Source organism: Anthonomus grandis, chromosome 14 (assembly GCF_022605725.1).
Source record: "Anthonomus grandis grandis chromosome 14, icAntGran1.3, whole genome shotgun sequence".
In the NCBI taxonomy this organism is placed as follows: domain Eukaryota; kingdom Metazoa; phylum Arthropoda; class Insecta; order Coleoptera; family Curculionidae; genus Anthonomus; species Anthonomus grandis.
Window position 1 is genome coordinate 4,609,176 of NC_065559.1, and position 14,401 is coordinate 4,623,576.

The 14,401-nt window shown below is 35.5% G+C and overlaps 1 protein-coding gene across 1 annotated transcript in view; it reads right to left on the minus strand.

Annotated features, from left to right (window-relative positions):
* The window catches only part of LOC126744579 (allatostatins MIP), a 101,893-nt gene extending 95,708 nt beyond the window's left edge, over window positions 1–6,185 (minus strand). Inside the window, exon 1 of the mRNA XM_050452050.1 lies at window positions 5,978–6,185. The gene's annotated coding sequence lies outside the window, so the exon portion shown is untranslated. The remainder of the gene's footprint in view (window positions 1–5,977) is intronic.
* Window positions 6,186–14,401: the final 8,216 nt, after the last annotated feature.

The following is a 14,401-nucleotide window of genomic DNA, read 5'->3' on the forward strand; positions in this document are numbered from 1 at the left end:
CTTAAAACTTTAGACAAAAGACTTTATACATCAATAGAATAAAGAGGAATAAGATTAAGAGAGAAATAATAAAAGAGAAAACCTAATATACACAGAGACATAAACCTTGTAACAGATAATGGGTCTTACTTCTCTTGGCTCACAAATAAATTAAACAAAAGATGTTAAAAAGGAAATATAGTATTTAAGACTATATTTCCTTTCTAACATCTTACGTAGCGAAAACAGAGTCCTAGCTGGCTTGAGTAACTTGCTTCGACCAGGATATCTACCAAGAAAAGTGAAACTGAAGAAATACAATATATTATAATGGACACCAAGACCTTCGAATTAAGCTTTAGGAGAGAGCCCTGAAGATACACGATGAGGAAGTTGTTTTGCGTCGTATAAGGGATTATAATGTTGGAGTCCTATTTCCAGGAGAAACTTTAATACCAGAACGTTACAACAACACAGAATAATGAATGTCAATCATGTTAAAGAAGGGCACGGGGTTAGGATACTGCTCTGCAGTTTCAACAATACTTTGACAAGTTACAGCTATAGACATCAACCGGAAAGCTATTCAGAAAGAAAATTAAAAGAGCTGGTATCGTCGTCGAGTATCAGTCTAAATCTAGACTAAAGAAGGAGGCTACGATATTTGGAACATAGATATCGAGACGTTTTTAATACTAGGAAGAAAGAGAGGACCAACATAGTCTTGTCCTATCCGGCAGATAGCTTGAAGTCTACCACTGGCCAAGAGACTGGAGGGATAAGACTATTGCGAGTATGATCAAGGAGGTGTCATAGAACCAGCAGTCCATAGTCTTCACCGGTGGAACTGGTAAAGAAGAAAGACGGCTTGACCAAATTCTGCGAAGATTACCGGCAATAACGTTGGCCGCTTGTCTTATTTTTCTTCAGAATTGTATTTCAGCCTGGCTTTCATTGATGAAAACAAGTTCTTTAAAATATTTCCATGGAAAAAAGTCTATGGGGTTCAGGTCAGGTGAGCGCGGCGACCATTGGATGGTTTCTTTTTTTCTAATCACAGATCCTTTGTAAAATTCGATGAACTGTGGATCCGACATCTTAATATGCGAAAACGCTTGTTGTTAGGTTCTCTGTTGCAATATCCACAATATCTTCTTCATCGTTATCCTTCCTAGGCCTTCCTACTTTCCGTGGCTGACCAGGAATGTTGCCTACACTGACGCACATTTATGAACACTTATGGTCAGAATAGCGATTTTCACAGAGAAAATGGCATTCATATTCTTGGAAAGCAACTCGAGCATTTCCGCATATTCGCGGGAAGTATAAGCCATTAAGGTTTACTTGTATTAGTAACAAAAGACTGAAAACACCACAAACAAAAATCCAAAAAGATAATATTTTTCTTATGAATTATTATTAATAACCTAATTGATGATACTTTGGACACCCTAACTGATCGAAGATCCTTTCCACGCTAGACCTGAAAAGTGGATACTGACAAGTTGAGTTCACCCCTGAAGACCGGAAAAATACGGCTTTCACGGTGGTTGCTGAGTTATGGCAATTTAACGTGATCCCATTTGAACTGTGAAAACGAATTTAAGGGAACGGTCCTGGAAAACTTGCCTGTACGACCATATGAAAAATCTGGAAGAAGTATTCCTGAGACTACGAGGCTCTGGATTAAAGTCGAGCCCAATGAAATGTCATCTATTTCAAAGAACTGTGCAGTATCTGGGTCACATCGTTTCCAGTCAAGGAGTTGCGGTTGTTAAGGCAAAGGTCCAGACTGTCAGAGATTGGCCAGTTCCCAAAGAGAAGCATGAGCTACGCAGCTTCTTGGGGTTATGCACTTACTACCAACGCTATGTGGAGGGATTTGCGAACGTCGCAAAACCATTGACCAGCTTGACAGAAGGAGAACGAAAATTTCAATCATCCCAAGACTGCCAGGAAGTCTTTAATCGCCTAAAAGACAACTATTGCCTCACTCGCCGATAGTTGCAAGCTGTTGTAAAAGCGATGGAGCATTTCTACAAGTACTTTTATAGAAGGAATTTACTATTGCGAACTGACCGTGCAGCTTTAAAATTGCTCCTTCAGTTTAAAAATCTGAAAGTAGCAAGATGGCTACACAGGAGTTGGACTTTGATACTGAACATCGAGCAGGGAGAATCCATGAAAATGTAGATGCTCTATCAAGAAGACCCTGTTCAGAGGACTGCAAACATTATTAGAGGAGAAAGATGCTCAATTGCTAAAAACCACCATCGAGGATAACCAAGATAACCGATGAAGAGACTCGTCGAAAGATCTTCTACCTGGTTACCAAAGAGGCGCCACATCATGAGCCAACCTATAAAGACGTTTGACACGCTTTGTAGGTGTTCTTTAAGGAAAGAGTTGCTTGCCGAGGATCTGAAAACACTAGAAATTCTCATACTCGCATGCGAACTCGGTAACCTGCACTGGAGGATATAGGTGTGCTAGTTCTGGTGTGCTATTATACTCCCCAGCGTCGTTGTGTAAACATAAAACCGTTGATTTTTATTTCTACAAGAGGTCTAGGTGCAAGAGAGGAACATTCTGTCGATATTGGCAGAATCAAAGAATCAAATCAACGAATCTTCCGGAACCATGGTCAGTCGAGTATATAAGGGGCCGCATCGCTGACTAATAAGATTGTCGCATATTTTTAAATAAGAAAGAGAGATAAATTACGTTTATATATCCTCCTGGGACCTAGCGTCAATTTAAATGGACATGCCAGTTTTATGTTTCCAGTTTGGTTATTTTATTATTTAAGCAGCTTAAGACCTCGCATCCACTACGTTGGACACTTCGGTGCTGCTGAGAGAAAACTTAAAAATGGCCAAGCAATCTGTGGATCCTTTAAAGCGAAAGTCTTGGAGAAGAGATGATACTTTTGCACCTCCAAATTTTGAAGGCCCCTCTAGTGAATGCAGCGCAGAGCTCCGGTAAGATTGGACTGCAAAATCGTATTTAGCCATGTACTTTGAAGATTAGTTATTCTAAAAAGTGTGTGATTGCACAAATGCAAGGTACGTTGAACTTAAAGGAGTATCTCTTAAATTGACTCTTAATGAGATTAAACATTTTTTTGGAATAGTTTGTTTGATGTCCTGTCTAAAATACCCCAAAATCAGAATGTACTGGGCAAAAACCACTAAAGTTTTAGCTATTGCAGATACAATGACTCGAGATAGATTTTTTGCTATAAGAAGTAACCTTAAAATCGTCATTGATGGCAGCATCGCTGAAGAGGTACGCAGGTCTGACAAATCTTGGAAAGTACGTCCTGTTATAAAAGCAGTATGGCAGGGGTGTTTGCAGCTACCTAGAGAGAAAGTGGTTGCTGTAGATGAACAGATGATCCCATTTACAGGGACTTGTAAAATAAAGCAGTTAGTTAGAGGAAAGCCAAATCCAGAGGGCTTAAAAAATTTTCTTGTTGCTGCTCCTGATGATCTTGTCGTAGACTTTGAATTATATCAAGGAAAAGATACTTTTCCAGATGATTCTGTAAAACGACTTGGTGTTGGACCTTCTGCTGTTATTCGCCTTGGAAGGACATTATTTCCTGGAAGTCATGTGTATTGCGATAGATATTTCACGATAATACCACTTCTCGAATATCTTCGTCAACAAGAGAAATATTGTACTGGAACCATTATGAAATCTCGTATACCAGCGGCAGCAAATTTAACTTCGGAAAAAATGATGGCCAAGATAGGTAGAGGCAGCTCGGAACAAATTGTGAGACAAGATGGCGAAATAGTAGTTGTACGATGGTATGATCTGAAATCTGTACTTTTGGCATCTACTGCTCTAGGAATTCAACCTATAGCGATGAGTGTAAAAGGTGGTCTAAGAAAGACTCTAAATACATTCAGATTAAAAGACCTTACGTTGTTGCTAAATACAACGATTGTATGGGAGGAATAGACTTGATTAACCGAATGATTAACTATTATAGAGTTCGAGCCAAGCGACTGAAAGGGTCATTTTCCATTTCTTTGATCTAGCAATGGCTAACTCATGGATTTTTTATCGAAAAGATAAAGAAATATTTAAAATCCCCGCAAAATACAACAATATTTAGATTTTAAAATCGAAATTGCCACTCAACTTTTGACAAATACACCCAACCCACAAAGTGAATCCCAAGAAAACATCCGAGGTGTAGGTACTAGAAGAATTCAGTTTCTTTCCAGAAATTGCCACAGACTTAAAAAATTCGGTTAGATGTAAAAATGACTCTTGTACCAAAAAAAAAAAGTTTTTTTGTTATACATGCCATAGATTTTTGTGCATTACTGGCAACAGAAACTGTTTCATGGAGTTCCATAGCAAAAAAATTTAAGTTTACATTATATAATATTTTTTGGTGAAATTTGGTATAAGGCCGTTTTGGGGGATGCCGAATCCAGTGGTGTGCACAATTTTTTGCTAAATAAATGCCTAGCATGGTTTCTTAAAATTTGGCCCTTAAAAACTGACATTAGTAGGCCTTGGAATTTGCATGGCTCAATTTTTTTTGTTATAATGATGCAGTTTTTCTGGACCTAACATTTAAAAGAAACCCGAGCAAAATCGCACCAAAAATAAACTTTTTATCAGGGTGATTCGAAAACAAATGGGTCACACTGTATATGACACTCAATTGAGAGAGAACTATTAAATGATATTCCTAAATTTTTTGTTTCAAGCACAGCACAATAATTGGAATATTATTTAAAAATTAATTGAAGAACACGTAATAAAAATTTTCGACTTTTCAGCATTTAATTTGAGGTTATAGTTTTCTGCGTACTTATTTAAGTTTAATATATCAGAGTGAATTTTTGGTGAAATGTTATGGTGTTATGTTAATATGGTTAACAAGAATAAGGATTGAAGAAGACTTGTGAATCGTCAACACAACAATTTTCCGAAATGGTTACATTTTTTAAATTAGCTAATGACAACTCGTGATTAAGGGTATCAAAAGCCTTACTTAAATCCAGCAGTGCTATACACGTAAGATGAGTTTGTTCCTAGTTCATTTTAATATCATTCAAAATTGACACTAAACTTGTTGACATGTTGAAATTCCTGAACTTTTTATATCGTTTAACTCAGTAAATTGGCAAAGTTGATTATAGAGGTGCTTATCAAGGATTTTTGATACTGAGAAGTTCCAGTTTCCATACACTCGGATATTTCTTAAAATTTTTAGTGACTAAAGATTAATTTTTATTAAATTTATTTAAATAAATCAATTTTGTTTATAGTAGTTAAATAACAAAATTTTTTGTAATTTTTAGTGTTTTAAAAATGGAAAAACAGTGTAGCGATTTATTGTGCCTTTTAGTAATAATTTGATGTTTAAAGAATAATAATTTCATGTTTTAAATTTTGTTTTTTTTATTCGATTTTTTAAAGGACAAGAATAATATTTAATTTGCGTAACTTAAATATTTTTTTACTGATGAATAATTTATATTAAAAAATATATTTTTTAAAGAGAAAAAAATTAATATGTTATTAAAGTAAATGTTTATATTTCAATTTATTATCTGAAATATAAATTAAAAATTATTTATTTATATCTGCTTTTTTATTGATAATTTTACAAATTAAAAAAAAAATGTTTTTAGGGGTCTAATAGGAAATGTCCTGATATCCTGATAATTAAATTAACTCACTATTTAAAATTTGACAATTACGTTAATTTTATATTTGAAAATCAATTTAAATATTTCTTTAATAATATATAAAATATTAAAATAATTTAAATATTTTCAATTTAATTACAGTAACTAGTATTATATTTAAATATATTTTAACCCTTAAGCTTTTATATTATTAAAATTTTTTCATACATTAGTAGAAATTATTTTACATCCCATTTGCACAAATTTTTTTCTAAATAATTAAGAACTTCTTTAATGAAACTTTTCCGTTACTATTAGGACCCAAAAAAATTACTTACCTTAAGAACAAACTTTAGTACCAAGAAGTGTTGCGAAACCTCTACCAGCCAGATACCAAAAAAACCAAACCAGCGTGGTGGACGTGTGCACCCTGATTGAAAAAGAGCGTGTGCCGAACCGCGAAAACTTTTCCAGAAATTCGGACGAGAGAACTCCGTGGGATCCGGATCCGGAGAGTGTATCCAGAAGTCTTGTCGAAGCGCGAAATGAATGAATATAACGCGCGCCACTCGCCGGATTTTATACACTTTTATCCCCCACCGAGGGGGGAACTGAATGATCTTCCACTGGAATTGGCCACGTCCAGACACCCACATATTTGTTGCCGACCATTGGTATTGCCAGATTTTTTTTTATTAAAAAATTATTAAGTCTATGGACGTCACAGAGTAGAAACAGTTTCCAGTTACCTTTAATTTCGGTCATACATGTTCGATGTCTTATTGTCTGTACTCCCTTAGTTTGTCTAATCCGGTTATTGAGTATTTTTTCCAATATGGATTTTCTAACTGCTCTTCTAAAGTGATGGTCGAAGGATTTATTCTTGACATCGAATGTCTTTTTCTATGCCTTCCAGATATTCAAAATAAACTTTCACCTCTTCCAACATTTCAAGTTTGTGTCTGATATCTCAGTGTCACTTCTTTAATTCACGGTCCTTCGAAAGTTTCCATAGATTATTTAACCCAGTGCAAGGCTTCCACAGCTTTGGCATATTTTCTTTTAATTATGTTTGAGAAAACGCCGAGGTGCTTTAGGTCACAGACACACATTAACTAAACTTCAATTGCCCATTAGTAATTGAAAACGTTGAGTGACTTTAACGCCCTTTTCGGCTCGCTTAGGGATTCTTAATTGTTATCGGGCATCCCTTAATGAACATACGACTGAAATTTGCATTTTAAATCCATATTACTATAGCGAAGATAATGGAATTACAAGCGTTTCATTCATCTTTAAAAGAGCGAATGAGAGTTATTTGTTTGCTCACTGACAACGTGGCATATTCAACTGTGTTTTCGCCATTTTAGCGGAAAGAAGACGTGGGGGTTTTCAAATTCAATCCTATACTAATTCGTGCAAAAAAAAGATATGGGATGTTGCCAAATAAACTAGATTTTCAGTTAGAGAAAAGAGGCAAAATTGGCAAGAAACACTGTTGAAGTGCAACTTCCTTGTTACCTTACGTCGGCATATATTTGAAATGTAAACCCCAAAAGTCTGGGCATCTGTTCTAGGCTTATAAACCTGAAAAGTCTAACGATGACTTCGAATACTTGGAAAAAGTAAACCAACATTTTTCATGCCTGAAACAAAGGACTTTAAATGCCAGAACATTTGTAAAAACCCTGGAAAATATGAAGTAATCGAAACAAATTGTAAATGCAGCCTAAAAGAAAATTAAAAATGGCACTAAAGGACAATAGAAGATTTAATCACTGGAAGATATATTCCTGTAAAACAAGAAAGGTTGCATTAAATACTCGGACTATTTTAAATGTCTATAAAAAATGCCCAATAGCACAAGAAATGTGTCAAAAGCCCAAGAAGATGACACCCGTAAATACACCACAGCATTCGGGAATTTTCTCGACGGAGCGAACGACATCTCTCGATACAATGACAAACCGCTGCTAGAGGGCGAGTTTAAGTCTCAATATTGGCGCGAGATTTAAATCAAAATACATAGTAGCACATAAGTAAAGTGTAATTAATTGTTTTCAGTAGCATTATTATGTTTAGTGTGTGCATGTCTAATAAATCAGTTGAATATATTTATGTGTATTGAGTGTTTTAATTTATACCTAACCTAAGAGTAAAAAAGCTAGAAGAAGCTTAAAATGGTCTTGAAATCCAAATTAAAAATTATTTTAAATACATGGAACTTATGAAGAAGTATCTTCAAAAGGATGCAATAGAAAAGAAACTACTTTCAGAGATAGGGGAGAGATAAACCAGTTCTTCTTAAGTTAAAGAAATGACTTTAGGTTTCAGGACATATGTTAAAGCTCTGGAAAATGTCCATGATTTCTGCTAATGCATTGCGTGAAATACGAATGAATATATGAAAAACTAACTTGAATTGTCGACAGATTGCTTTGAATAAATGACTGATTCATAAAAATTGCTCTAAAGCTCTGAAATAGATAGGGTAGATAGAGAATTATTAAGACCAGGAAAAAATAAAGCTCGGGTTCATCTGCCTTTGAGAAATAACTTCAAGTAACAGGGAAAATTATTAAACTGCTCTCATGATGCAAACAAAGGTGAATGGACCAACCCCCCAATATCAATTTGATTAGACTGATTGCGTTTGATCAACATTTCACTTGACATTCATCTGAAATTACCATTTAGTAAGCAAATTGTGCTGTTTTAAGTTTGACGGTTTATTTAATTTTCAAAGGCTGCAGGCCTATCTTCTTACCTAAGCCTTTGACAAAATAAAAAGACTCCACATTACCGAATCACATATGCCTAATTAGACGAATTAGAGACAAGAAGGGAACCTATAATAATTGAGCTTTGATCGAAGTTTTAGGCGACATCGGGGGAATCAAACCTCTAGTTAAGGTAAATTTACGAAATTCGGTCTAATTTACCTAAAAGGGAACATCGGATAAGGTGCCGAGAGATTTGGTGGAATGCTATGCAATTAATATACGGGGTGTGACAGAAAAAACAGGTACAAATTAAGTAATGATGATCGCACAGTCATTCTATTATTTAATCACCTTAACTTTAATTAAATTCCTTATCTACTAAACGTTTCTTATGCACTTTATTTTAAGTTCAAATCTTTCCAACCAAGAGAAATTTAATAATTCCGCTGCATCAAGTTGAGAGACAGGTTCTGTCGTAATGGAAATATTAAAAGGTGTAAAATCCATGCCATTGAATTCCGCTGTTTAATATTTAAGATTAAAAAAAAACTATAACGGGATTCGTTAAACGGATTAAAAGTAAATGGCAAAAAAATATTAATGAAATTTTACTTGAGGTGAAAAAAACCCAAGCCACTTTGCGGATTAATTTGACCCCTTTCAACCTACACATTGATATTGTGGAGATTTTTTTTTTAATAATTAAATTAAAATAATGAAATCCTGTTTTATATATTTACATATTAAATTGAATTGTATAATTAATGGATCAAACGAACTTACCTTACTTGAGCCTTACGTAAAGAAAGTTTTTGAGGCCAGCATTGCAATGGGGTATGTTCCACTAACATGGAGGGCGGCAAATGTGGTCTTTATCCCAAAACCGGGCAAGAAAGACTACCGTCAACCAAAGTCCTTTAGGGCAATAAGCCTGACTTCACTTCTACTAAAGACTATAGAAAGGCTTATAGACAGGTATATAACAGAGGAGATTCTAATAGAATCGCCACTACATAGGAATCAGCATGCCTACATGAAAGGGAAGTCGACGGAAACGGCACTTCACTCTGTAGTGAGCAAAACTGAGAGCAAAAGGAGCATTTGATAAGGCAAAAACAGACACTATCTGCGAAGCCCTCCTGACCAGGGGCACTCCGGCTCATCTTGTCAGGCCCGTAAGGCAGTTGCCCGTAAGGCAGTTGCTTTTTGCCACACCTTTGGGTGCCTGGTGATGGACAGTCTCCTCAGGAAGCTAGAACTTGAAGGATTCTATGCACAGGCATACGCGGACGACGGATTATGGTCGGGACACACATGCCCGCAACGAGTCCGCACCGAGCGCGCACCGTAGCACGGCCGTGTCTCGGTTGTGAATTGTCGTTCGTAATCATATGAAGTAGTCTTAACATGACCGCACCATGCCCGTGCGCCGACTCCGCACCGAGTCCGTAACGAGCTAGAATAGTTTTGTTTAATTTTCAACGGTGACGGTGCGTTGTACGGTCTCCAACGAGCAATAAAATTTAGCTATTCAAAATGGAAATTGAAAGGTTAATAGAGGAAGTAAGAAAGTTTCTATCACTGTATGATTAAAAAAATGTAAAATATAGGAATACAGATTATAAAGACAGAGTGTGGAAGAAAATTTATTTGGAATTGAATAAAAAAAGTGGGTCCAAATTTATAAAACATATTTTTAATAAATTTAATTCGAAAAATTGTTAAATAATTTGTAGTATATTAGGTAGATTTTGGCAACATCCGGTTGTCTAGATGAGCGAATTTGTTTTAGTAAGCGGCTATTATAATTTGTTCCAGTTGTAATTATTTTATACACCGTGAAATTGATTCTTTTTTCTAAAATGCATTACAGCCCTGTACCAAAAAAAATTAAATCGGTAAATGTGTAAGCAAATAGTTAGCGAAAATGTCTAAAAATAATGAATATTTTATTTACGCCAAACTTTGGTATGTCAAATGGCTACCCCATGGTGTGATACATTATTTTAAAGACCGTTCATTATGCTATCAATGGTTGTAAAAAAAAATAAAATTGAATGACCAAGAAGCAATTAAAGTGTAAATCTGTAGGGTAGGAAAACAAATTTAATTGGTTTAACAAATTTATTTTATTAAATGTTCAAAATGCGCGCCGTTATTAGCAAGACAATAAAAAAGCCTATTTTCAAACTCCTCACGAACATTGGCAAAGGTCTGCCCGCTAATTTCTCTGCATTCTTGAAATATTCTATTTTTTAAATTCTCAATACTCTCATTTTACAAAAATCAAACGAAAATTGAGCTTGATATTTGAAGTGGTGTGTAAGATCAGGTGTAAAAAACGACCTAGAAAATGTTCTAATTCATATTTTAGGATAGGAAACATGCAGTTTTTTGAAAAACTGCATGTTTCCTAATCTTGAAACTCAAATTTGACCAACTTCTAGTTGTCCGATTTTGGTGAAATTTGGAACATATACGGTTTTTGGTGAAATTTGATACATTTGCGGTTAGATAGAGTAGCCCCAGGCTAGATCTCGCCGCATTTTTGGATAATAACTTTTGTAACTATTTTCGTAATATAAAGGCATTTATTATTATTATTATTATTATTATTATTATTATTATTATTATTATTATTATTATTATTATTATTATTAATATTATTATTATTATTATATACGTAATTCCGGAGACAATGAAATTTAGTACTATTTAGTACTAAAATTAACTAAGGTTGGTACTTCTATATCCATAAAAAAATATTAATTAATTTTTCGAAATAAAACTTCTTCAAGTTAACGTTTTTATTCAAAAATTTTAATTTGATTTTAACTTAATTAACTGGTAACGATAGTTGTATACGCAAATTCCAATTACTCAATATACTAGGTTTTTATTTAGTTTTTAAATTTACATAAAAAAAGGTTACAAAGTTTAATTACCAATATTTTTACCACTAGATTCTACATTAGTTGTTTGGGATTTTCGTCTTAGAAAAAAATTTTTTACGGCGGAGAAACCAAATAACTACTAAAAAACATGAATTTGAGACGATCTAGATTTTATTTACTACATTTTAGCGAAAAAGATGCAACATCTAAAAAAACTGGCAAATATGATCCATAAATTAAATTATTTAAATTGCCAGGGCTGTATTTTCCTGCCAATCTACGCTGCTCTCTATAGAACTAAAGAAATCATTTAGTTGTTCTCGTATTGCGAATGCTGCATTTGTTGATCATTACCAAATTTCGAAAACATTTTTCTTTGAAATAAATTTAATGTACCAACCCAATTAAGTTTCGATCCAAACTGAATACTTTAAAGTGCGTCATGACCGTCCAATGCGATGCGGGATGCGGCCGTGTGTCGGAGATGTGTGTTTTGGGAGATAACGCACCGAGACACGGCCGAGCTACGCTGCAGGCATGGTGCGGTCTCGGTACGGATATGTGTGCCCCGACCTTAAGTGATGGTCACGGGTAAATTCGTGAACACAGTCTGTGAGCGAATGCAAGTCGCGTGCAGGATAGTGAAACAGTGGTGTCGGGAGACAGGGCTGTCGCTCAACCCCGAGCTCATTCTCTTTACTAAGAGGCGGAATTTGACAGGCTTTAAACCTCCCATTATGTATCAGACTCGCCTAACTTTGAGGCAGCAGGTCAAATACTTGGGAGTCATTTTAGACAGCAAGCTCACGTTTAACGCTATGTCCTATGTAAATGCGATATTTGCGGTGCGTGCGGTGCGGTGCGTGCGATGCGTAGAACGTTTAAAATAAACAACATGAATTTAAATGAGCCCGTCCAGCGTTGTCACGTCGGACGATCATTCCGCACGCAACTAAATTACCACAACGCACGCATTGTCTTTAATTTGAAATCGGTTATATTTTCCCCGCAGTTTACGTCCGATTTTTGCGATGGATGCATCCATTTATTTATTAATTAATTTGTAAAGTGCAAAGAAGAAAAGTTTTGTGGAATAAAAGAAATCCGCGATACAAGAATCGGGTAATTGTTGAAAAAGAAATGGAGAAACTTGCGGGATCGGTTTGCAAAAGAATTGAATAAAGTTCGTAAACCTCATTCAGGTGATGCTGCATATGAGAAATATACAGGCAAGCGGCAGTATTTTTCTAATCTACAGTTTATGAAGTGCATAGTAGCCCCTAGAATTACGGAAGGAAATGTTCCTCACAATGCGGTATTAGAAAAATTGCAGACCTCGTTAGTTAACGATGAAGATACTGAGGCGCACATCTCGGACGAAAATTGGACTCCAAGTGCTTCATCGTCACCAGTAAGTGGCACTGTAGATGATTCGCAAGTGGTTGCCACTGTCATTGTTCCACTCGCAGTTGCTAAGCATGGCGTTTCGCAAGGAAATGCCAACAATGATGGCTCACAACAAACAGAGCCTGTACAGCAGATACAGGCTGAATCGAAAAATATGCCGTCTTCGTCCAAGAAAAACTATTCTCGTTTAAAGAGAAAGATGGTACGCGAAGAGAATATTGATATGGAAGAAGAGTTACTTAATATAGAAACGAATAATAAAAAAAAATCGCTTTGCTTGAGCAGAGCACCAAAACACCAGAAAACGAGAATTCTCTATTTTTAAGATCTCTACTGCCATATTTCCAAAAAATGGATCCGATACAGCAGCTGCGGGTAAAAAACAAATTCCAAGAGGTATTAATCCAAGAAATGTCACCGCAGACTACCAGTACCAGTATAAGTACCAGTACCAGTGTTGGTACATAATTCCCTGCTCAACCATCGACTGTGCCATCAGGGCCCACCTCCTATTCGAGTATGTCTATGTCTTCGCCTGCTTCCAACTTTACTACTCTGTATTCAAATAGTGCATATAACGAAGGAAATTTCGAATAAGACTTTTATCAAAATATTTAAAGAGTAAATTATACCTTAATACATTTACATTTAACTTCAATAAAAACAATTAAAATGTACATTTTTGCATAAGTTACTTACCTTAAGGTTAACAAAAGCCTCTCTTCAATAGAAATAGGTTTTTGAAAATTTATGGTACATTGGTAGCAGGCATCTCGAATTTTTAACAATATAATCAAATATATTTATTATCATTCTAGTATACTGTCGAAAAGCACATCCATCTAGTCGCAATTCAAGATAAAGGTGATGAAATTCACCGTAAACGGTCCTATTTCTATAGATTCTACGAGTATTTTTTTATATTCACGTCTCTTTTTAATTTTTTATAATGATTTGAATTTAACAACACTGTTTTCTGTTAGTAAAATTAAGCGAGTTGACGTCGAAGCCATTGTTTTTTAACTAAAATATCGTATTTAAATTTGCCACCTATGTTAAAACGAACGCAATGCAATAGCGTGCGATGCGTGCGTTTTATCGCATCGCACGTACCCGCGTTTACCTAGGACATGGCGTAAAGGTCGGGGCACACATATCCGTACCGAGGACGCACCGTGCCCGCAACGCAGCTCGGCCGTGTCTCGGTTGTCAACAACACTATAAGGTCGGGGCACACAAATCCGTACCGAGGACGCACCGTGTCCGCAGCGCAGCTCGGCCGTGTCTCGGTTGTCAACAACACTATAGTAATCATATGGCGAAGTCTTAACATCAGCGCACCGTGCCCGAGCATGTAGCACGCACCGCATCCGTGACGAGTGGGAATAGTTTTGTTTAATTTTGTACGGTCTCGAACGAGCAATAAAATTTAGCTATTCAAAATGGAAATTGAAAGGTTAATAGAGGAAATAAGGAAGTTTCCATTACTGTATGATCAAATAGTTCATATTGCGTTGCATATTGCGTTGCGTTGCATAGAGTTTTTAATTAAGTAAGAAAAAGGAAAATACTGTTTGCCTCTACTAAATTAGTGCCTCTAATAAACAATGTAATGCATATTTAAACTTCTTTTAAGAGTGCATAAAAAACTCGGCTATTTTGGGTGGAGGCTTCAATTTATATGATTATCAAAATATTAATTAACTGCTATACGAAAATGGAACTAAATATGTATAAT